This window comes from Dromiciops gliroides, chromosome 3 (assembly GCF_019393635.1).
Source record: "Dromiciops gliroides isolate mDroGli1 chromosome 3, mDroGli1.pri, whole genome shotgun sequence".
In the NCBI taxonomy this organism is placed as follows: Eukaryota; Metazoa; Chordata; class Mammalia; order Microbiotheria; family Microbiotheriidae; genus Dromiciops; species Dromiciops gliroides.
The window spans coordinates 411,879,552-411,904,146 of NC_057863.1; the positions used below are offsets into that span (position 1 = coordinate 411,879,552).

The 24,595-nt window shown below is 36.4% G+C and overlaps 1 pseudogene; it reads right to left on the reverse strand.

Annotated features, from left to right (window-relative positions):
* Positions 1 to 14,901: 14,901 nt before the first annotated feature.
* LOC122747717 lies at positions 14,902 to 15,330 on the reverse strand (annotated as a pseudogene).
* Between the last annotated feature and the right edge of the window lie 9,265 nt (positions 15,331 to 24,595).

The following is a 24,595-nucleotide window of genomic DNA, read 5'->3' on the forward strand; positions in this document are numbered from 1 at the left end:
CCCTCATATAAAACTGCCACTGTTATTGCAACTAGGTAAGATTGCAAATGCAGGAAATGATCTCTAAATTTTCTGCCCTGGATCAAAGCTCCAGTTACCCTGTCCTGATTATGGCTATTAGAATCAGTACAATGCTAAACCAAAAAAAAAAAAAAAAAACCCTTATTGGAGGTAGCTAGGTGGTGCAGTGGATAAAGCACTGGCCCTGGATTCAGGAGGATCTGAGTTCAAATCTGACCTCAGACACTTGACACTTACTAGCTGTGTGCCCCTGGGCAAGTCACTTAACCCTCATTGCCCCTCAAAAAAGCCTTATTTAGGAATTTAAACATTTGGGGAGTTCATGAACTTTTAACGACATATGGACAAGATAAATTGAGAAAACTACTTACAAACTGTGAGATATAAAATTGGATATTAGATTATAAATCTTCCCTCTTTAACCTTTCCCTTAATTTATCTCCCAGACTAGTAAATGGAAGAAGCTTCTGGTTTTCTAGTTAGAGCTTTTATTATGTGGTAGTTACCAGGTGATGTTGATTAGAGGGACAGGAAAGTAGAAATACAAAACAAATAGTCTTAAGTCTAAGCTTAGTCTATATTCCATATAAAACTCACCAAAAGCCCAAGGCCACCTTTGGGGAGAGAGAGAGACCGAGTCAAGCACGTGCTGCTAACCGCGAGCTGGGCCAAGTTGAACTTCAGTCAGCGTCTGTCTGTGCAGTGCAGCCAGGGGACCAGCAGAGCAGGAAAGAGATCCCACTTCCGTTCTCTCCTTGCTTTTTAAGCTCGCACCCCGGAAGTAGAGTGCTAGGTGGACTGGCATGCGTAGCTCATGCTGTTGGTCTCCTCCCCGAAAGGGTGGTCCTTAAAAAAAAACTGGCGTCTCTCCATTATCTCTAACCGACTGTTAAAAGTTTTTACCATATTCCCCCCTTTTGTTCCTCAAGAAACAAAATGTTTCCTTGACGGAACAGTAAAAAGAACATAATAACTATTGCTAACTAATAATATGTGAACAACAATATAGAAAAGGAAGAGAGGAAAGTTTTGTTCAGAGAGGCGATTTTTTTGTCCTCATGAACAGACACTTTGACATTAGTCTTGCAAAGGGAGAGCCTCTGCAGAGAGTACATGTTACAGATAGTGTATATTATAACAGAAAGGATATAGTAAAAACTAACAAAACAAAACAGTTCATATAAAGTCTCTGAGTTCTCTTGTCTTCTTGAAGTGGTAAGATGTCATCAGGAGGAAACTGAATTCCGGTCTGGAAAACTGGATTCTGGACTCTGGTCTGGATTCTGGTCTGGAAAAACTGGATTCTGGATTCTGGTCTGGAGAGCTGGATTCTGGACTCTGGTCTGGAAAGCTGGATTATCTTCTTTAACTGTTTGAATTGCTGTATTTTTACTAAACCTTAGCTTAGCATTGTCAATGATCAAATTAATAAATTCCATTACATTCCCTCCTTTATATCCTTAGACTTCTAATACAGGGTTGAGGTAGTTATGCAATCTGTAACAGTTTTTACCACCATGTGTCTGAATCAAAGCCAAATTTAGTATGTGTTCATGACACCTGAAAATATTATGGAAAGGTTACCATACCATATCTCATGGTTCCGAGACGGCCAGTGATTGTGCTAGGCCACAGATGAGTTCAACTGAGTGAGATAAAAAGAAAAATAAGTTCAGTTAAATTAGGTTAAATTAGGAGGGATAGAGGATGAATACTGGACTGTGCCTAGTAATTGTGCTCTACATAGTCACCATCATAAGCAAACCATGGACATACATATACCTGTCTCTCCTTTTGTTGCACATATATTCTCTCCAGGGCTTGCATCAGAGTTCACAGCAAGTTAGTCTCTGAAATGATATGTTTCCATACTTCTGAAATCTCATATTAATTTCACCAAAGACAGTATGATGGTAAAAATGTGTGCTACATGGAGAGATGCCAAAAGAAAGCTATTTAGAAACATTCAGATTTTAGCATCAAACTATTGATATATTACTTTTATTCCAAATGTTTTGAGGTCACCATCTAAATACTATAATTGAGAAAACATTGAAATGTCTTTTTCTAAGTCAAATTCTAAATTCATTAACATTTATCTATGTATTTATAGAAGTTTGATACATATTAATTAAAATCAATGAAATTTTAAATATTAAAATGTTATAATTATGATTTGCTAGTTGTTAATCAGTTCTGGTAAATAACAACAGTTTACATTTTGTATGTAGTGAAAGATGTTACTATTTCCTAATTAGCTAGTGCTTTCTTGGTATTAGCCAGAAGGAGAGTAGCAGATCCCAAGTCATAGTAAACTATGAAATTGATCATTTGATAATTCTCTTCTATTCACATGTCAGCAATTAGATCAAAGATTCTGTTTACAAGACTTCATCGCAATATTTAGGGAAATGTATACTCTGACTTTGAGGAGTTATGTTCTAGATAGGTGGGACAAATGAAAACATTGCTACCTTGTACATGTCTTCACTCCCAAAAGTAAAAAAAAAAATGCATTTCATAGAAGATTTATATATATATATATATATATATATATATATATTTAGTGAGGCAATCGGGGTTAAGTGACTTGCCCAGGGTCACATAGCTAGTAACTGTTAAGTGTCTGAGGACAGATTTGAACTCAGGCCTCCTGACTCCAGGGCCAGTGCTCTATCCACTGTGCCACCTAGCTGCCCCTGAAGATTAATATTCATACAGAAAACATTTAATTTCATTAATCCCATGATAGGAATTTTAATTATAGAAAATGTGTATACATTGACCATGAACATAAAGCTTCTTTGATTTCTTTTTATCCATAAAACTAAGCACAGTGCTTTCCATGTAGTAGTTGCTTAACAATGCTATCTGGATTGAATTGAATTAAACCATTGAGCAATAAATCATTATGAAGTGAATTCCTACCATGTGCCCAAAAATCTGCTAGGCACTTGCATTTGTTATGGTTTCTGTCCTAAGTGCACTTATGATTTGGTTGGGGATATATGGCTAATTCACACAGAATTATAATAAACTTTATCTGAAACTCTAAATGGCAGGGATTCAAAGATGGGTACAGTCATGGAAGAATTCATGTACTTTGAGAATTAATCTAGAGTCTTATTGCTTCTAAAAGAACTACACAATGCTGCGAAGAATTGTTCATGTCTATAAGCCCATATGCTGTGAAGACTGAGGCCAGCAGATTTCATAAGCTTCAGAGTTTAGAGCTTCAGTGGTATAAGCTGATTGGGTGCCCATTCTAAATTTGTAATTTATATGGTGATCTCTGGGAGGAGAAGAGTCACCAGGTTGCTTGTAGAGGGTTGAACCAGCCCAGGTTGGTATACTAGGCCAAAGCTTCTGAGCAGATCAGTAGCAGAATCAGATAGAGAGTAGTTCCTGCACTCCATGGTAGGTAAGATAGAGAGACACAAACTTAAAGAAAATAATATAGAGTTCTATAGAATAATTAAATTTCACAGTTGGAAAAAACCTTAACAGATAGCTAATCAATCTCCCTCCATAGATCTTTTTGGGGGGGGAGGTGGGGCAATAAGGGTTAAGTGACTTGCCCAGGGTCACACAGCTTGTAAGTATCAAGTGTCTGAGGACAGATTTGAACTCAGGTCCTCGTGAATCCAGGGCCTGTGCTTTATCCACTGCGACACCTAGCTGCCCCCTCCCTCCATAGATCTTTAAGCTGAGGTGCCCAGACACTATGGATAATTCATGAAAAACAAGTAAAAATGGTTTTTAGCAACACTTTAAGAGAAATGTATGTTGGAATATGGTACTTACTGATATCATACACATTTAAGTAGCCTCCACATCTTTATAATGAAGCAGGTCATGCATGAGTGAGAACCCTAAGATGGATGCTTTCTAATTGATAGTCATTGCCCATAAGTGCTCATTCATCCTACTAAAATTGAGACCATGTGTTCTCATTCCAGAGCATAAATGTCAGTTGCTTATTGGAAATATCATCTGGTATACTTCCTACAACATTTTTACCGCATTCACAACAAACACTTTTCCAGGGTAGTCAGAGAATATTGATGTGAAAGGAATCTAAGACAAGATGAGTTTTACTTTTTTATATCTCTTTGATGTATCATTAGCACAGATATTGATTAGAATTCTGATGGTGCCTATAATTGTACTTTTCAATTCCACTCAGTAAGCATTTATTAAATGCCTACTCTGTACAAGACAACTCTCTAAAGACAAAGGAGAGAAGGTGAGAATATGCCTTAGTAGATGGAGTTTATCAAGAATTTCTTCTACCAATTAAAGTGCAGGTTAGATTTCATCTCATGCCACTGCTTTGTGCAAAGAATTTGTGATGTTTAAAATCTAATGTGTGTGTCTTTACCTGCCCTCCCTCCCCAGTGTGGGAGGAGAATTAGCTAAGGTTTATTTATAAATTAAGCAACAGTGTAGGCTTTTAAGCATTTATAAACGTATATTAGGGGTTAGCAAAGAGAGAGAGAGAGAGAGAGAGAGAGAGAAAACCACCTCCACCTAGCTATCCAAGAGAGTGAATTTTCAAAGGTTAGGAAACCTGGCTACCCTCCTCCTTTCTGAACCAAAGAGTCAATTTCTCAGTCTGTTCCAGTGAAAGCTTCCTGTGGGACTGGAAGAGTAGCAGTCCTCACACAGCTCCAAGCTAATTGGCTGGTAGCACTGATTGACATTACTTATAGGCAGTTTTATGAAAAGAGGCAACTTCAGATACCAGGCAACTTCTGGAATGCTAGTCATATGCTTCTCATCAGGGGGCGGTGCCCTGGTTCTCACAATGTCTTTCTCAACAGGGGGTGGCACCCTGGTTCTCACAAATTGTTTTCCCTTCTTGGGAGTGGGGAAAGAGCATTTTAACTGGGATATTTCATTTTGTAGATTGTATTTACTGAAGGAAGGGACTAGAATCTCAAAAATATTGATATTTCCATTGACACAAGTTACAAGTCTAAAATCTAATTTAAGTTCATATGAAGGACATTTTCCATATTTTAGAGGAGATCAAGAAGTAGAGGTTAATGTTAATGATTTTCTAAGAAAACAACCATGCTTGAAAACTGCAATGTATTGAAGTATTGCATATGACAAGGACACAGTCAACTTTTGAGAAATGAGGTTGTTAAACCCACCTCAGTGCTGGAAAAGAGACCCCTGTAATCTTCCTCTGGCCAATTGTCCTTCTGTGGGCTAAGAGTTCTAGAAGCAGTTGCTGTTACTGTTGTTTCAGTCTCCTGAGGCCTGTTCCTGGTTTGCTGGGGTTAGGTCTGTCCTGGCACAGCCTGTGTTGGACTGGAACCCAGGTATAACAGACGTTTCCTGCTGACCTTCTAAGTTGTCTTTGTCTGAAAAAGTATTTCACCCTGTCCTTTTGTAGGTTCTGCTGCTACAGGAATTATCTTATGGCATTATGTAAAGGCATTTGGAGGGGTCTTGGGAAAAGTTCAGGCAAGTAACTGCCTTTCCTCTACCATTTTGGCTCTACCCTCTCCCTGTCTGATGATCTTTAAAGTTCTTTCTATTTCTAATACTCTGTAATAGACATATTAGCCATTAGGGATATGTACTACATACTGAATGCTCTTTTGCAATAGATATTACTGGTAAGCAGATTTTTTGATGATGTTTGATGAAGAAAAACAGCAATTGAGAAAGAGCTGTTCACTGACTCCCCAAATTCCTAATACCACTTTCTTTCGACAGGACTCTGACAACCCACAGTGGCTGTTTTCACATTTATACCATCTCTATGGGCTTTATTCCAGACTAAACAAAACGAGATAGAAACTTAAAAGGAACACAAAATGAAGCAGTTAGATCTCATAATCAATATATTTTACCTCTCTGTTTGGTGGTCATTCACCCTCAGGAGAGGCTCTCAAGGTGCTCTAATTTACTATACTGGACTAACAGGAAATATAGGTGTTGGAACTAAACATAGTATAAGTTAAAAAAAATCTAAAACAGCAACAACCCTTTACTCAATTATTGATTAGGTTGACTCTCATCCATAGGCTAAGGAGTGTGTGTGTGTGTGTGTGTGTGTGTGTGTGTGAGAGAGAGAGAGAGAGAGAGAGAGAGAGAGAGAGAGAGAGAGAGAGAGAACAAAACAAAATATGTATGTCAGATGAAAGGATTTCTGTCTATGTGAGTCACTAGATCAAGGAAGTGAATACTTTTTTATTACATTTGTAATATATGAGTAATGCTTTTGCTTCAATTGACATTAATTTTATCTCATTAAATGCCTATAGATTAATGACCCAGGGATTGGCTAAATAATGAAAATCACAGAGGATATAGGAAATAGGATTGGAGCTAAACCATGGTCAGACTGGTAGAAATTGCAACTTATATCCCAAGTATTTGAGAATATTGATAGCATTCACAAAGGTTTGGGCTCAAACAGTAGATGAAAACCAAAGGCTCTAAAAACAAAAAACACAATAGAGGAACAAAGATCTTGGTTGTTATGCTAGAATGTCCTCTTATAGTAGATGATGCATATAACAAGTGGCATGATTATTTGACTGGTAGTCATATACCTAGAGTTCTACCTCTTGAATCAAACCAGACTTGAATCACAATGCCCCAGTGATGTCAAATCTCCATGAGTTCATAAAGCGACATTTATAATAATACCATTAGGATCAAACATGTTTAGGAGATAGGAAATATCTGAAAAAAAATATTTATAGAAGTTGAAGCTATAAAAGGCCTAGAAAATTAGAGTTAGAAAAAATAATCATACATTGTTATTTGTTGAAAATTATAGTATCACTTCATATGTTGCGGTTTGGGGGAATAATTTATTTTAGAAAGTGGATTAAAACTTTTGGGGCAGCTAGATGGCACAGTGGATAGAGCACTGGCCCTGGAGTCAGGAGTACCTGAGTTCAAATCTGACCTCAGACACTTTACACTCACTAGCTGTGTGACCCTGGGCAAGTCACTTAACCCCAATTGCCTCACTAAAAAAAAACAAACAAAAAAAGCAGAAAACTTTGGATACCATTTATAGGAAGAAACCATGATTGCTGCTCTGTGGTACCTCATGAAAATAGTACCATTCAATGTCATTTTCTTCAAACACATAGCTTCTGTGGCCTAGGGAAGACTATGAGGGACAGGACTTATAGCTAAAAAACCTTCTATGGGGTTCAAGTAGAGAATGTTTGGAATTTTAGAAAATTAGAGTTGGAAGAGATTGGAGATCATTGCACTCAACTCTTATTTGACAAATAGGGGAACAAGCTGAGAAAGGTCAAGTGACTTGCCCCCAAATCAAACAACTTCATGGCATTTCTAGATTGAATAATCAAAGCCACATAAGGTTCGTGGCAGCAAAAGCAAACAAAGCATAGGCCACATGTGCAAGACACTCTCTGGTGACCATTCTGATTGTCCCCCTGAGAGGAAAAGAACCAAAGATCATCAGCAGTGTTCATCTTAGAATGTGCCTGTATACACAGACTCCCTTGACCCTTGCTCAATGAACTGGTATGCATGGCAAATCTGCTGAATTCCACGATTGCTCTTTCCTCCATATCCTGCTCCACTTTGAAGACATTCTAGAGAAGCCATCATAACAATTTTGATAATGTCAAAGTTTCTTCCCAGCAGAAAACATTTAAGTTTAAATCATAGAATCTTATGCATTTATATACTTTGGGCAGTATTTAAGAAAAAACCCCAAACACATTACATGTTGAAGTCCTTTCATCTACATTTGATTTAAGCTATGTCAAAATTCATATGCTTCTTTAAAACCATTCTGGCATTTAATGTGGCCAAAAAATTAAAAATAAAAAAATAGGAATTCAGCAGAGTCTAATCACAAATATACTTCATACATATTCTTTGAATGGATTACACATTGCAGCTTTATCAGATAGCATATTAAAGTAAAATAATTTATAATTTAGAAGTGATTTGAAATTCTAATAAACTCATTTCCTGTGAATTTTCCATTAAGAAATGATTCTTAATGCCTATTAAAACTAGAGGAAGAGGTCACTTGGCCTATACCAAATAAGGGAGTTGAGCAAAATGGGGTAAGAACACTGCATTAGCCTTTACTCTCTCTCTTAAAAAAAAATATGTTTAAAAAGTCAACCTTTACAGACAATTATCAGCAAACAGAATTAGAGAAATCCATGCTATAACACTGAAACCCTGCTGTTTTGGATTAATGACACTCCAAGTACTTATTTAAAATGAAGGTATCTCTGGTCTTAAATGAAATCTAAGCTACACTTTTGCATTTGAAACCTAAAGTATATAATTCTTCAGACAAAAGAAACTATATTTCTGCTTTAGCAACAGGGAAGTTGAAAGACCTTTGCCAGAAGATCCATGTTCTGAAACTACTCTTTAGGACATTAAAATCTATCTGGGACAACTAAAGATATGATGAGGGCCACCCATCACCCTCAATAACACATATGGTCTCAGACCATCCCACAAAAAATCCCAGAGCTATTGCTGGTGGTGACTGTGCCATAGTTTCCCATTCACCTACTCTTCCCAGATGAGGACACCTAGAATTCATCCAGGATGCTTGATATATCACATGTATGAGATAGGAGTCACCAATTCTATTCCTTCCAGTGAAATGCTATGCCACTTGACCTTATCATTTGCCGTGCTCCTTCCTCCTAAGGCCCTCCAGGCCTTACTATTGCCTATTGTAATGATTGGAATGATGACACCTACTGGAGACTTGCTGTGGGAAAGCTCCACCATGAGGAAAATGCCTCAGAGACATTGTGGCTTTTCCTTGGCATCAGGAAATGACGTTTGCTCATGGGTGCTGTCTATCAAGGCTACCAGCCAATCAACTTGAGGAGCCTCCTATGGTCTGGGAGGAGATAGGAAGGAGGAAAGGGAGCCTGCATGGAGAGCGCTTGGGCTTTTGGGTTCCTAACTTGGTGGTGGTGGTGGCAGAGGACTTCACAGGAAATTTGAGGAAAGATAGGAATGCCAGGCTGTTGAAATTCTGTTCTCAATCTTTTTCTTTCTATTTTCCAATAAACCCTTAAAAACCTAAACTTGTTTTATCAGTGATTTTAGTCAGTTTCCCCCAAAACTGGGGGAACAGATTAGAATCCACATTTAGAATCTTAAATTACACAGTTTGGCTGACCACAAAGAGGAAAACCGAACGTTCATCTTCTGATCTTCTGATTAGGTAAGATTTCCCCTCCCCTGTCCCCTTAAATTGGAAAGAACTACCAAGTATAGGCTGTTTTCAATTTCAAATGGATCTTTTAAACATCCTAAGTACCCCTTTTCTAGCTTTACCTTCACTAATCAGAGATGTTGGCCAGTTTGAATTTGAATATATTTTTATTACTCTTTTTGGTTTTGTGGGGCTTTGTGGTGTGGTATGGAGAATTTGGCATGCCCTAGATAATATTAGAATAAAGATGATTCCCCGAGATTCCCCATTAGGAAAGCTACTTATGGATTGGAATGAGGGAAAACTTAGACTAAATAGAACCATGACCAGAGGAGAGCTTATCAGACTGTGTTTTATGTGGCATGAGAAATTACAGGAAGAATGGCCCAAATATGGGTCATTTGATCCCCAAACATTGAGGCATTTGCAAAGAACCCTAAGTAGATGTCCACCTGAACATTTACGTTATTGGAAAATCTGGGCCAGAGCAAGCGAAAATTATCATACTAAAAATATAAGATGAAGAAAATCCAGGCCCCAGTTTACATCTGAGTCTGCCTCCCAAACTGAAACAATAAACTGGAAGAAAGACATGGCCTCCCAAACCGAAACTCCCAATAATACAACTCAATCCAAGGCCATTCAGACTGAAATTCCAAATGACCCAACTCTTATTCCCTCACCCTCTACTTCCTCCATGCCAAAGAAAGAAAGAATGAAAGAATGAAAGAAATGATTCCCCTGTAGAGGAGACAGAGAAAGTAAAAATTTTTCCCCTTCAAGAGATCCTCGTCCATGGTCAAAAAGGTACTATACGTAAGCTCAGACAATACACACCTTTTACACCCAAGGATTTGGCTTTATGGGGACAAAGCACTCCTAAATTTGATGAAGATCCCACAGCAGTTATCAGGCAGTTTAGAGCAATTTTTAGAGCATATCAGCCCACTTGGAATGATGTTGCTGACCTTATGGAAACAATATTGTCCCCAGGAGAAAGAGCAGATATAGTAGCTGCAGCAAACAGCCTGGAAGCCATGGGAAAGGTTGATATTAGGTGGCCTATTCAAGACCCTGACTGGGACCCCAATAACCCTAAGCATTTTGATATGTTGAAAGATGCAAGGGAAACATTGCTGAAGGCAATGGAATCCTGTATTAGAAAGACTGATAACTGGCAAAAATTTATAGATACAATTCAGGGACCTGATGAGAGACCTAATAGATTTTATGACAGGCTGTGTAAGTATGCCAGGCAATATGCTAGACTAGACCCATTAGACAGTACAGACGCCCATATTATCTGTTCTCATTTTGTAAACCTGTCCTTACCAGAAATTCAGAAATATTTTAAAAAGCAATGTCCTGGGTGGAATAGTTTGAGTCCTGACAGACTTAAAGAAATAGCAACATATATTTACAAAGGAAATGAGAGAGAAAAAAGGAACAGACAGGACATTTTAGCTCCAGTACAGGAAACAACAGGGCAGAGAAACTGGAAAATTGAAAATCGTTATCAACCCCCTAAATTTTGCGAGTATTGCAAAAAACAAGGACACTTCTTGAGGGAATGTAGAACTAGAAAACAAGACCTTAAGAGGACAATGACCAAGAGCCTCGAGGAATTCTTTGGGGGAAATCAAATAATTTTGGAAACTTTTATCAGAAAGGAAACAACTGGAGTAATTATAGGCCTTATTACAGGCAGAATCAAAATGGATATAAATCTTTTCAGGGGGATACAAAGAGACAGTATCAGAATAACCGTACACCCTATCAGGGAGGAACAGAAGGACAGAACCAGAATCAGGGTAACCGTGGACTCCCTCAAAGGGGGGCACAGGATTGACAAGAGGAAGGGGAGGAATGGAACATAGATAATGAAAGCAACATATTCCCAGATCCGGATTTTTTGAATGTACTTGTGCCAGTCCATTCACCTCCCCAGAGTAATGAACCTCATGTGACCCTCAAAGTAGCGGACACATATTATGACTGTTTGCTAGACACAGGAGCTTCTAAATCAGTATTAGTAAGCAAACCAGATGCTGGGTGTAGACCTGTAGGATTTTTGAATGTAGTAGGAGTCTCAGGAAAGAGCCAGAGAGTGGCAAAATTGAATCCTCGCATGGTATCTATGGGGCCCTTAACAGTGGAATGTTCGTTCTTACTCATGCCTGATGCCCCTGTAAATTTACTAGGTCGTGATCTCCTTTGCAAGCTTAGAGCAACCATATCTTGTGCTCCAGATGGGGCTGTCTCCCTACAATTGCCAGAGGATACTGTTCATTTATTACCAATTTTACTTACAGCTGCTTCTTATATGATTAACAATAGACAAGAGTTTGAGTCTTTTAGGGTAAATGACTCCCCTTTTGAAGAATATGTTGACGAATTAAAGAAATTTGGAAAGTGGGGAAGAAATGATACAATTGTAGCATTTGCTAAGCAGCATCAGCTGAATGTGGTAGTTCATCAGTTAAATCAGCCTTTATTGAAAATCAGTGGCACAGACAAAACTGATGCTAGAGAACTCCACATTTTCTACCACAAAGAACATTATGACAGCATTAGAAAGATCAATGACAATTCAGAAACCCCTGCCACTTTGGCATGCGGAGAATTGGGGAACCAGTTAAAACAATGTGGCATACCCCAAACTCTAGCAGCTTAAATACCTTAAAATTTAACAAGCATTTCCTTCTACAGGCAAAAGCACTTGAAGCACATGGCCTAGTTTTCTGGCCCACCTCAATTTCCCCCACCCTTTCCCTACCCTATACCTATTTTTTTAATCCTTTTTGTTTTTTGTTTTGACTTTTGAAAGTCACTGAAAAGACCTGGAATTCACCACACCTTTAAGTTCTTTAAGAGCACAAAAGGGTGCTTAGCGAATCTTTTGCTTTTTATTTTTGGTTTTTGGTTTTGCTTTGTTTTTTTACTTTTGTTTCTTTTGCTTTTCTTTAAAACTAAATTTTGTAAACTAAGTGACTTTTCAAAGACATTTTAAGTATATGCTGTGGGTGAGGCCATCGAGCCTCAGAAGCTACCAGAATTCTTTTCTTTTACTCTTTCTTTTTGAGAGAACCATGAGTTCTAATGAGTTTTTTTTCTCCTTTCTCTTTTATGTTGTTCTGTTTAACTAAAAAATACCAGGAAGGGTTATTGAACCCTATTGCTTGATACCTCACTGAAAACATTGAATATTGAATCTTGCCAATTGAAGTCTTATTTCTTTTTGATAAATTAATCACCACTTTCAGTATCTGTTACTGTTATACTAGAGAATTCATGTATGAGATGATGTGATTTACTTGCTAAAAGAAGATTATGCAATAATGTCTAAAAGAAGATTATGTAATAATGTCTAATATAATCAGCTATTTACATTCATTTATTATTTATATGTCATTATACTCTGTGTATGGTTTGGAATTATTGTATATATCACTAATATATTCTCAGTTATGCAGCATAGCACGCATTTTTACCATCATACTGTCTTTGGTGAAATTAATGAGATTTCGGAAGTATGGAAACTTAGCATTTCAGAGACTAACTTGCTGTGAACTCTGATGCAGGCCCTGGAGAAAATATATGTGCAACAATCCATGGTTTGCTTATGATGGTGACTATGTAGAGCACAATTACTAGGCACAGTCCAGTATTCATCCTCTCTCCCTCCTAACTTAACCTAATTTAACTGAACTTATTTATCTTTTTATCTCACTCAGTTGAACTCACCTGTGGCCTAGCACAATCACTGGTTGTCTCGGAACCATGAGATATGGTCTGATAACCTTTCCATAACATTTTCAGGTGTCATGAACACATACTTTGATCCAGACACATGGTGGTAAAAAGTGTTACCAATTGCATAACTACCTCAACCCTTTATTAAAAGTCTAAGGATATAAAGGAGGGAATGTAATGGAATTTATTAATTTGATCATTGACAATGCTATGCTAAGGTTTAGTAAAAATACAGCAATTCAAACAGTTAAAGAAGATAATCCAGCTTTCCAGACCAGAGTCCAGAATCCAGCTTTCCAGACCAGAATCCAGCTTCCTCCTGATGACATCTTACCACTTCAAGAAGACAAGAGAAATCAGAGAATCTATATGAACTGTTTTGTTTTGTTAGTTTTTACTATCTCCTTTCTGTTATAATATACATCATCTGTACCCTCTGCAGAGGCTCTCCCTTTGCAAGACTAATGTCAAAGCATCAGTTCATGAGGACAAAAAAAAAAAAAACGCCCCTCTGGACAAAACTTTCCTCTCTTCCTTTTCTATATTGTTGTTCACATATTATTAGTTAGCAATAGTTATTATATTCTTTTTACTGTTCCATCAAGGAAACATTTTGTTTCTTGAGGAACAAAAGGGGGGATTGTAATGATTGGAATGATGCCACCTACTGGAGACTTGCTGTGGGAAAGCTCCACCATGAGGAAAATGCCTCAGAGGCATTGTGGCTTTTCCTTGGCATCAGGAAATGATGTTTGCTCATGGGTGCTGTCTATCAAGGCTACCAGCCAATCAACTTGTGGAGCCTCCTATGGTCTGGGAGGAGACAAGAAGGAAGAAAGGGAGCCTGTGCGGAGAGCTCTGGGGCTTTTTGGGTTCCTGACTTGATGGTGGTGGCGGCAGAGGACTTCACAGGAAATTTGAGGAAAGATAGGAATGCCAGGCTGTTGGAATTCTGTTCTCAATCTTTTTCTTTCTATTTTCCAATAAACCCTTAAAAACCTAAACTTGTTTTATCAGTGATTTTAGTCAGTTTCCCTCAAAACTGGGGGAACAGATTAGAATCCACATTTAGAATCTTAAATTACACACTATCCACTGCTCTCTGAAGACTTCTAGGATTGTCAACTGACCTAATGACATAACCTAAGTGATCCCTAGGCCTTGCCATCTGTCTCTGTACAGATCCTTTAAAATTCCAGGCTTTCAGGGGGCAGCTAGGTGGCACAGTGGATAAAGCACCAGCCCTGGATTCAGTTGTACCTGAGTTCAAATCTGGCCTCAGACACTTGACACTTACTAGCTGTGTGACCCTGGGCAAGTCACTTAACCCCCATTGCCCCGCAAAAAAAAAAAAAAAAAATTCCAGGCTTTCAATTAACCCTGTTGCTGAACCTTTTATGTATTATATCCCCTAATTAGAGTCACAGATACCTAAGAGCATGTAGCCTTTTCTATTTGTGTCCCCCAAACTCAGCACATTGCTTGACATAGCAAGAAACAACAATTTGTTTTTTTATTTATTCATTAGAAAAAAAATAGAGACATCTATTGTGTGCGGGAAAGTGTTTCAATCAATTTTTAATTATTCCAGATCACAATGTCATTTCACTTCTTAAAATTAGTATATCACTACTTATCTACACAATATTATTTTAATTCTTTTTCAAATTTTGTCTTGTATTATTCTCTTTATATATGCATCTCTTCTCTCCAAATAGAATGTAAACCACATGAACAAGAATTCTTCATAGTTATCTTAATTGTGCCTAGAAATAATACCAGCATATGTTATTGGCATGACCACTTAAAATTTCATAGGCTCTAGTACAAAAGATGGACCTCCAATGTGGATTCCATGGAGGCTAAGTCCATTTCTTATAACTGACTCTAGGCCCTAATGAAATCCTTGCTACATTTTTTTACAAATCAGACCAAGGCTTTTTATTTACTCTTTTCTTGCATTTAAAACATTCTTCGATGACATCTTTGGTCTGAGATTCCTTGCCATAGTCTTTAACAACAACGCAACTGCAGCCAACCACTTTGCCTGGCTTCCCCTCTCTGTCAATTTTACAGAGGCCAACCCATTCACCCAGCTTCTTGTTGTCATCAACCCTGATCAAGTTAATTTGGTGCTCAGTACACAGGACTTCAACCAATTTTGCGTGCATAGGTTCATCACAGTTGGAAGCAAGAACGCAAAGATGGGCTTGGCATTTGTCCAAGGCTTTGGCGGCTTCACGAATTCCAGGAGCTAGGCCATCTTGGATGAGTGCAGTCTTCAGCACTTCTTATAGATGGGTGTTAATGTCCATTACACGTCCAGCACCAATGCCTTCCTCGGCCATGGCAGCAGTTTATGGGTGAAGGTAAATCTTGAAAACACCCGGGAGCCTCCCCCTCCTACTCGATTCAGTGGCGACAGGGAAAGAGCCCTTGCTACATTTTTTTAATTGGTATGGGGGAAGGGAAATGGGGAAAAGAAGTTATGTAGACTTCTAATTTCATCAGTGTGAGAAATCCTCAGAATGGAAACCTCCTTCAGAGTAAATCAGAAATTGTTCTTCAATTTACAGTCTCACAGAATTGCCTGGAATACTGAGAGGTTAAGTGGCTTATCAACTTTGTCTCAGAGATAATATGTCTAGGAGGAGGGACTTGAAACTGACTTCTTGACCAGCCTTCTAAACAAGCTAAAAACTTATCTTTTCAAACATGGGTACTTAGCAGATGTCATTTGAAATAAACTTTGGGTTATAATTTTAAAATTAATAATAATATTGTCATATTATTGTTGTTAATGTAGGTAGAAGGCAGCAAAGAATAGGGGAAAGAATAGCGGTCTAGGACTTAGAAGACCTGGATCTACCACTTGTTAAGCATGTCACATACACTTTTGGACACTGTTTTTTCATGTCTAAAATGAAGGTATTATGTTAAATGATCTTTAGGGAATCTTAAAGATTCTGATATTACAATATTAACATTTCTTGATGAATTGCTCAAAATTAATTTCTCTTCTTCCACATGTCCTTTTTTGTTTCGGGGCAATGAAAGTGACTTGCCCAGGGTCACATAGCTAGTGCATGTCAAGTGTCTGAGTCTGGATTTGAACACAGGTCCTCCTGAATCCAGGGCCAGTGTTTTATCCACTGTGCCACCTAGCTGCCCCTTCCATAAATTGTAATGTAAAAAATAAATAGAAAGATACTTAGATAAATGAATGAATCAACAGATAAATTAATAAACAAACAAAAACCAATTAATTAAAGAAACCAATAATAAATATATCTGCTAACAGGCTTAGCCTTTTTCATTAATTTTTAACACTTACAATTTTTTTTTATTTTTTTCTTATTTTTTATTAGAATCAAAATTGAATATTACAAGGTATAGAAGATTACTTCTAACATTGTTTCTGGGTTCTCCATTTTGATGTATACCTTCTGCATTCCCATCAACATACCATCTCTAATACACCTAGCTGATTCCTGGATGAACAGTTGATAGTTAAGATTAAGAGATACTGGATTACCTTACATCTGTTTTAGTACTGCCTATTCATTATGAAATTAATACTTGCCTGCAAAATGAACCAGTGTGAGACCATTCTATGCCTCTAAACTTTTTCTAAACTCTGTTCAATAGTTGGAACTATCTTGTATATAGCCCTTATATTCTGAAACTTTATTGAATATAATAAAATAAGAACCAAGAGTCTTATTTTATTGAGTACCTTCTATGTGCACAGCATTGTGTCATTATTTGTCCATTCAAGCTCTCTGATGTAATTAGACCAGTCTCATTATTATCCTCAAAAAGGAATCACTGAGTAATAAAATGCCTTTCTGATTTGCAATAACAGTACCTTTCATACTCTATTTCCTTATGAATTCCTTTCCCCATATTTTTGGCTTCTCATATCATCTCAGATTGGAATAGAGTATTCCATGCTTCAAATACTACTATTAAAAGTCCATATGGTCCAACCTATAACTGAAGCAGAATTCCTTTTAAAATACCCTTGAGAAATACTCATTCAAATCAATTTGGCTACTCCCTGGTTTCACGGGGTTATTGTGAAGAAATAGCTTTGTAACACAAATCAATATCAAATTGTGAGATATTTTTTCTTCATGGAATTATGAGAGTCAATTGATATAGAACAAGTAAAGCACTTTGCCTTAAATTGCTAGATAAATATTATCTATCATAAATATTATTATTGTTCTTGTTATCTTGATTATTATTAATGGTAGAAGTAAACCAGTCTTGTAGGTAACAGTTACAGTCAGAAGGGACAGTTTCTGAATTTTAAACCAGTAGAGGGCAGTGTCATTCCTTTATAAAAGTCAACATGTTTAACGACGGTTCTTTATTCTTAAATTTCTAACCATACATTCTAAACAGAGATTGAGGAATATATTTCCATTTTAACATGGTCATTCCTTATTAGCTGTCTTAAGCTGATGACATTAATACAGGTACATCTCACTTGAAGATAGAAGGGTATTAAGGAAAATATGAACTTATCCAATAGATCAGTTAGGGTTGATTATTTGAATATAAACATGATTCTTCATTTTAACAAAATGCTTCATTTAAATAACAAAGTCCTCCAGTGTATTTAGAATATTACTCAATTTATGAACATTCTATTTACACATAGCTTTCCAAAAACAAATCTATTGTGTAAGATTATATACATGTGTCAACACAAGCTGTGTATACATGGATAGTACTATAATATTATTCTTAAGAAGTTATTGTTTCTGTGATGCATTTTTCAAACCTATTTCTAGGAACAGATGCTATTATTGGAAAGATAACCAAAATGTGTTGGTTCCACTCACTTGTAAGCCCTTCTGTAAAGTTCCTGAGCCTTCTAATATTTTCTTAGCTAATCTGGTAATGTAAGCTTTAAATATTTGCCCTAGAAATTCAATTTTTGTAAACTTGCCCTTCAATATGAGGGAAGAAAATTTACATTAGAGCAATAGAATGATATTGAGCTCCTTAAATATTTGGACACTTGGACCTAAAAACTCTGGATTTGTGACCTTTTGATAGACAATATAATTACTTTCAAAAGTCTATTTTTTATTCTATGTTTGAAAATTTCTTTTAAAAGAATTCTTTTCCATTTCATAGAATGTGACAGATATATGCAGAAATATAGGAGTGTTTACTGTGTAGAAGACACTGAGTTATACTTTGAGGGTGGTACAGAGATAAATAAGACGTTCTCTCTCTGTAGGGAGTTTAAAAATAGGGTGTGATAAATTCACAAAAGAAGTACAAGACAAGTCGTATGAGAATTCAAAAGTGAGGATAATGGTTAGGGACATATTTTCCTAATCAGCATTTATGACATTAAATGAAACCTAATAAGATGGGGACAGATAATCTGGATGGGGGTGTACAGAATATAGGGGTATCATTTGAACTGGATTTTAACATATGGGTAGAAATTCAAGAGCTGATGATTGCAAGATGGTGGGGAATTCTAGAAGCAAGGAATGGTATGAACAAAGTCATGGTGCCAAGACTTTATAAGTTCTATTCAGAAAATTGTGAATAACAGTTTGAGAGTAGCTGAAGGCATGGAAATAAATTAATGAAAAACATTTAATTAAGTGTTTACTATTTTCAGGACACTGTGTTAAGTTTGGAGGATTAAAAAGAAAAGAATGTGATAATTTCCTCTCCTCTCCACCGAAGGACTTTATATTCTTTTTTTTTTTCAGCATCAAAAACAAAAATGATTTTTTTGGTAGAAATAACATTAAAGGAGTTTCATTATCCTCTTCTTTGCTATTGTACCCTAAGCATCATAAACCTTTCCATAAGACATGCAGCTGAAACCTACATGAGGACTTTATATTCTAATATAGAGAGACAATACATATAGGGGCCTTGTGATCAGAGAATGGAGTTGTGGTATGATTTCAGCAGTAAAAAGTTGGTGTTGATCCAAAGGGCAGTTAGTTGACATGCCCATTCCAGAAACAATGATATGATTAATTTAGTTTTTTGTTCCTATGGTAAGAAGTTAAAAGTATATGCATGAGGGCAGTCCGGTTGGCAAGATAGATAGGGTGAGTGGCTGCTTTGGATATATAATGCATAGTAAAAAATAGTGGAGTGGTTAGATAGAATGGGATAAGTAAGTGTGTAATGACAATGGAAAAAGGCATTGACAACTTTGGTGTAGACATGCAACCTAATCTATGCATTATAAAAATTAATCTGGTAGTCATATGTAGAACATAATGGAGTGGGGTGAGATTAGAAGTAGAGACTGATTAGAAGAAAATTTTATACAATAGATTTGTTTTTGTAAAACTAAGGAAGTGATAATAAGTGCTTGAACTGCCTGGTTGAAATGGAAATAGAAATAAAGGGATGGTGTTGAAAGAGATTGCAGAGGTAGAAAATAAAATAAAATAAAAAAAAGATTTGGTTACTGATTTGATGTGAAAGATAAGGTGAGGAGGAGTTAAAAATGAATTTAATGCTTTAAACTTAGATTTAACTAAGGCAACCTATCAAATCTACATATTCATGATTGATCAGATTTTTTCCAATAGACTACTAGACAATTATAAGGAAAATACCAACAACATTTCAATTTCAAAATGTTTAAAATTGAACTGATAATCTTATTCACTAAACCTGTTCCTGTTCCTGTTCCTTACTTACCCCTTAATATTTCAACAATACTGAGTTACCTGGAACATAACTATGGAAGGAAGGAAAGAAAAAACAATAGAAACTACCATTCTTCCAATCACCTAGTGTTTATATCCCCATATTCATCATTAATTTTTCTCTTTTTTTCATCACCCCTTCCATATTCAACCCCAAATCCTCTCAATTCTACTGTTTTTCAGCCTGATTACTTCTCATATTTGTCAAGGCCTAATAATAACAAGATCTTCTAAATACTTTTCATTGTGCCCCAAAATTGGACACAATTCAGGTAAGGAAGGAGAGGGAGAGGGAGAGGGAGAGGGAGAGGGGGAGGGAGATAGATTGTGTGGAAGACAGAAGAGTTAATACAGGATTGTAGAAGGGTAAATGATTTTATCCTGTTTTCAAAAAGAAAAAAAAATGGCAAGAAGGAAGGAAGGAAGGAAGGAAGGAAGGAAGGAAGGAGGGAGAAAGGAAGAAAATATATTCTGAAGACTATGGAAAGTTAGCTTAAAAACAATCCCATGAAAAATTATATAATGGGCCATTGAAGGGAGCTGTTTTTATAAAGAACCATAGCAGGTCACAGTAGATTAGAAACAAGGCAGTTTGAAAGATGGTTAGCTTTGATGGGAAAATAATGTAATGAGATAGACAATGATGATCACAAGTCATGCATGCCTGTTTACATAATTTACTATTGTAAGTTGTATTCTTGTATATCTGAAGTTAAAAAAAATATGTGCATAAGAGTATATGAGATACTGTCTAATAACGTAGAGCCCATCCTCTAATGGACATTTTGAAGGTACCGAACCACAAGGTAATCTGCCTAGGAGTGTGTTGGTATGCTTGGTAGAAGAGGGAGTAAGATTTTTCCAAAGGCATCTATACAATTACTATTATGGAGTTTGTGATAGAGATTATGTCAGAATCATTATAGTTATAATCCTTGGGTGCCAAAACCTCACACAGATGGAGAGAGTTTAGGATCTTATAAATCCGTAGGAGAGGGTGAAAAGAAGACATGTTGAGTTAAAATGTGTATTACCTTTTTGTATAGGATTGCTAAATGTAATGCAATTATGTCATTTGGTGTACTAATATACATCAAATGAATACAATAGACACATTTTACATAGACATTAACAAAATATTTTATACTTCCTTGTGGAGATAATGGATATAAACTCTATGACAACTCAATTAGATCCATTTTAAACAAGTTAAAAAGAAGAAATCAAAAAGTAGTAACGTATTTGATATCACTTTAGCAAGATATCTCCAGAGGAATATTCCAAGGAAACAGTGCTTGGTTTTTTGTTGTTTAATCTTTTTATCTTTGGTGTAGATGGCCAGTCACTCCAGTACATTTGCCAAGAAAATCCCATGGATAGTTTTGGCAAGTTGTGGTCCAAAGGTTCATGAAGAATTGTATAAAACTGAATGACTGAACAAGAATAGTGCATAAAGACATAGATGGTATCTTTGTAAAATTTTCAGAGGACACAAAACTGGCATGAATAACTAATGCAGTAGAACTAGGATCTAGGGTAGTGCAATGGTCTGAAAAGTAGGGTCTGTGTTTCCTGGACTTCTAAGGCATGATTCCAAGAGGTATATATGATCAATCAATTGGCAGATGGGAAGATGGGTTGAATACTCATACTAGCCAATTACAGGGATTGTTTCCAACATAAGTCTCAGATACCCTATCTTAATGCAAAGGTCTTGGACTTGAAGCCACTTCTGAGTGTGGTCAGTCTCACATTCTTTATCATATTTTCTTTATCTTATCTTTATTCAAGTATTTTTCCTTAACATCTCTTCTATGGGAAGGGCGATATTTCATACATATCACTTCCAAACTCAGTGAGGTGAAAAAATAATAGTACACTTTTTGCAGGGCAGTAGTAAGTTTTAAATTGAAGGTATCTTGCCCCATTAGCCAGCACAAAACTACCCTTTCAATCCAAATTATATGATTCCTTAGAAACTATAGCTTTCATTCTAAAGAGACCTGCCCTATTAATAAAAAAGGCTACCTCCTTCAATTTGTGCTGTATTGAGGATTTACTGAACAGGTGTGTGTGTGTGTGTGTGTGTGTGTGTGTGTGTGTGTGTGTGTGTGTGTTGCTTTATATTGTAGCCCCATTCAAATAGCAAGAAGTTATCCATTCTTAGCTATAATACTGGTAATGATGGATGAACTGAGAAGCTATGGTAAACCTTCCCTTTCAACATTTTTCACATCTATCTTCTCTTCACTCAAATAGCTACCACCATAATTCAAGCCTCCATTCTTTCATGTCTAGAATACTGTAATACCCTCCTGATTGGTCTCTTCACTTCTAGACTCTCACATCGCTAGTTTCCTCCCAATCCCTATCCTTCACTTCTCCAGAAGTCAAAACAAACTTCTTACTCTGATGCCTAACTGTTATTCTGCTGATCAAAAAGCTTCCAGGCTTTTCCATTACCTATAACAAAACACAGACAAATTCACCTGCCAATTAATGTCTTCTACAATTGTGCTTCCATATACATTTTCAGCCCTATTTTATAGTATTATATTTGTGACATTTTTTGTTTTTTGAACAGCCAAAGTACACCATTAGATAGTCATTGAACTCAAAACATCTACATTTTTTAATTCACACAAAGCTTAGAATTCGTTCCCTCTTCAGCCTTGTCTCTCAGATTTTTTGGTATCCTTTATGACATACTTTATTTTTTAAGTAATATTTTCTTTAAAGTTTTGAGTTTGAGTTCCAAATTGTATCCCTCCTTCTCTCCCTACTCTCCCACTCAATGAGGTGGTAAGAAGGCTATACATGTGCAATTATGTAAAACATTACCATATTATTAATTTTGTATAATAAAACTTGAATAAAAGAAAAATTAAAGAAGGGGAAAATAGCATGCTTCAGTCTCTGTTTAATCAAGATCAGTTTTCTCTTTGGAGGTGGATAGTATGCTTCATCCTTAGTCCTCTGGGATTGCCTTGGATCATTGCATTGGTGATAATAATTGTTATTCAGAGTTCTTAATGAAATATTATTGCTGTCACTGTGCTTGATTTCTTCCTGGTTATGCTCACTTCACTATACATCAGTTCATACAAGTCTTTCCAGGCTGTTCTGAAATCATCCAGCTTGTCATTTCTTTTTTTCCCCATAAAAGTATTTTATTATTTTCCAGTTACATGTAGATATCATTTGCAACATTTGTTTTGATAAGATTTCTAGTTTCAATTGTTTTTCCCTCCCTACCTTCCATCCCCCACTCACCAAGACAGCTAGCAATCTGATATACATTATATATGTACAATAACATTAAACATATTTCTGCATTAGTCATGCTGTACAAGAAGAATCAAAGCAAAAAGGACAAACCTCAAAAAAGAAAAACAAAAAATAGAAATAGCATGGTTCAATCTGCATATAGATTCGATAGTTCTTTTTTCTGGATTTGGAGAGCATTTTCCATCATGAGTCCTTTGGAACTATCTTGGACTATCATATTTCTGAGAAGAGTCAGGTCTATCACAGTTGACCAACACACAATGTTTTTGGTTCTGTGTACAATGTCCTCCTGGTTCTGCTCAATTCACTCAGCATCAATTCTTGTAAGTCCTTCCAGGTTTCTCTGAAATCCACCTGCCCATCATTTCTTACAACACAGTAGTATTCCATTACATTCATATGCCACAAGTTGTTCAGCCATTCCCCAATTGATGGACATCCCTTCAATTTCCAATTCCTTACCACCACAAAAGAGTAGCTATAAATATTTTTGTACATGTGGGTCCTTTTCCTGTTTTTATGATCTCTTTGGGAAAAAGACCTAATAGTGGTATATCTGCATCAAATGGTATGCACAGCTTTATAGTCCTTTGTGCATAATTCCAAATTCCTCTCCAGAATGGTTGGATTAGTTCACAGCTCCACCAACAAAGCATTAGTGTTCCAGTTTTTCCACAGCTTCTCCAACATTTATTATTTTCCTTTTTTGTCATATTAGCCAATCTGATAGGTGTCAGATGGTACCTCAGAGTTGTTTTAATTTGTATCTCTCTAATCAATAGTGATTTAGAGCACTTTTTAATATGGGAATAGATAGCTTTGATTTCTTCATAAGAAAATTGCCTTTGCATATCCTTTGACCATTTCTCTATTGGGGAATGACTTGGATTCTTATAAATTTGATTTAGTTCCAACATATTTTAGAAATGAGGACTTTGTCAGAAACACTGGCTATAAAAATTATTTCCCAGCTTTCTGCCTCTCTTCTGATTATGGATGCATTGCTTCTTCTTGTACAAAAACTTTTTTAATTTAATGTAATCAAAATCATCCATTTTGAATTTGACAATATTATCTATCTTTTGTTTGGTCATAAAGTCTTGTCTCCTTTCCATAAATCTGAGAGGTAAACCATTCCTTCTTCTCCTAATTTACCTAAGGTATTACCTTTTATCTCTAACTCATGGACCCATTTTCACCTTATTTCAGTATAAGCTGTAAGATGTTGTTCTATGCCTAGTTTCTGCCATACTGTCCTTCAGTTTTCCCAGCAGTTTTTGTCAAATATTGAGTTCCTATCCCAGAAGCTGGAGTCTTTGAGTTTATCAAACAGTAGATTACTAACGTCATTCACTACTGTGTCTCCTGTGCCTAACCTATTCCATTGATCCACCACTCTATTTCTTAGCCAGGAACAAATAGTTTTGATGACTGCCACTTTATAGTAAAGCTTCATATTTGGTACAGCTAACCTATCTTCCTGTACATTTTTTTTCATTAATTCCCTTGATATTCTTGACTTTTTGTTTAAACAGATAATTTTTTTTTTTTTGTGGGCAATGAGGGTTAAGTGACTTGCCCAGGGTCAAACAGCTAGTAAATGTTAAGTGTCTGA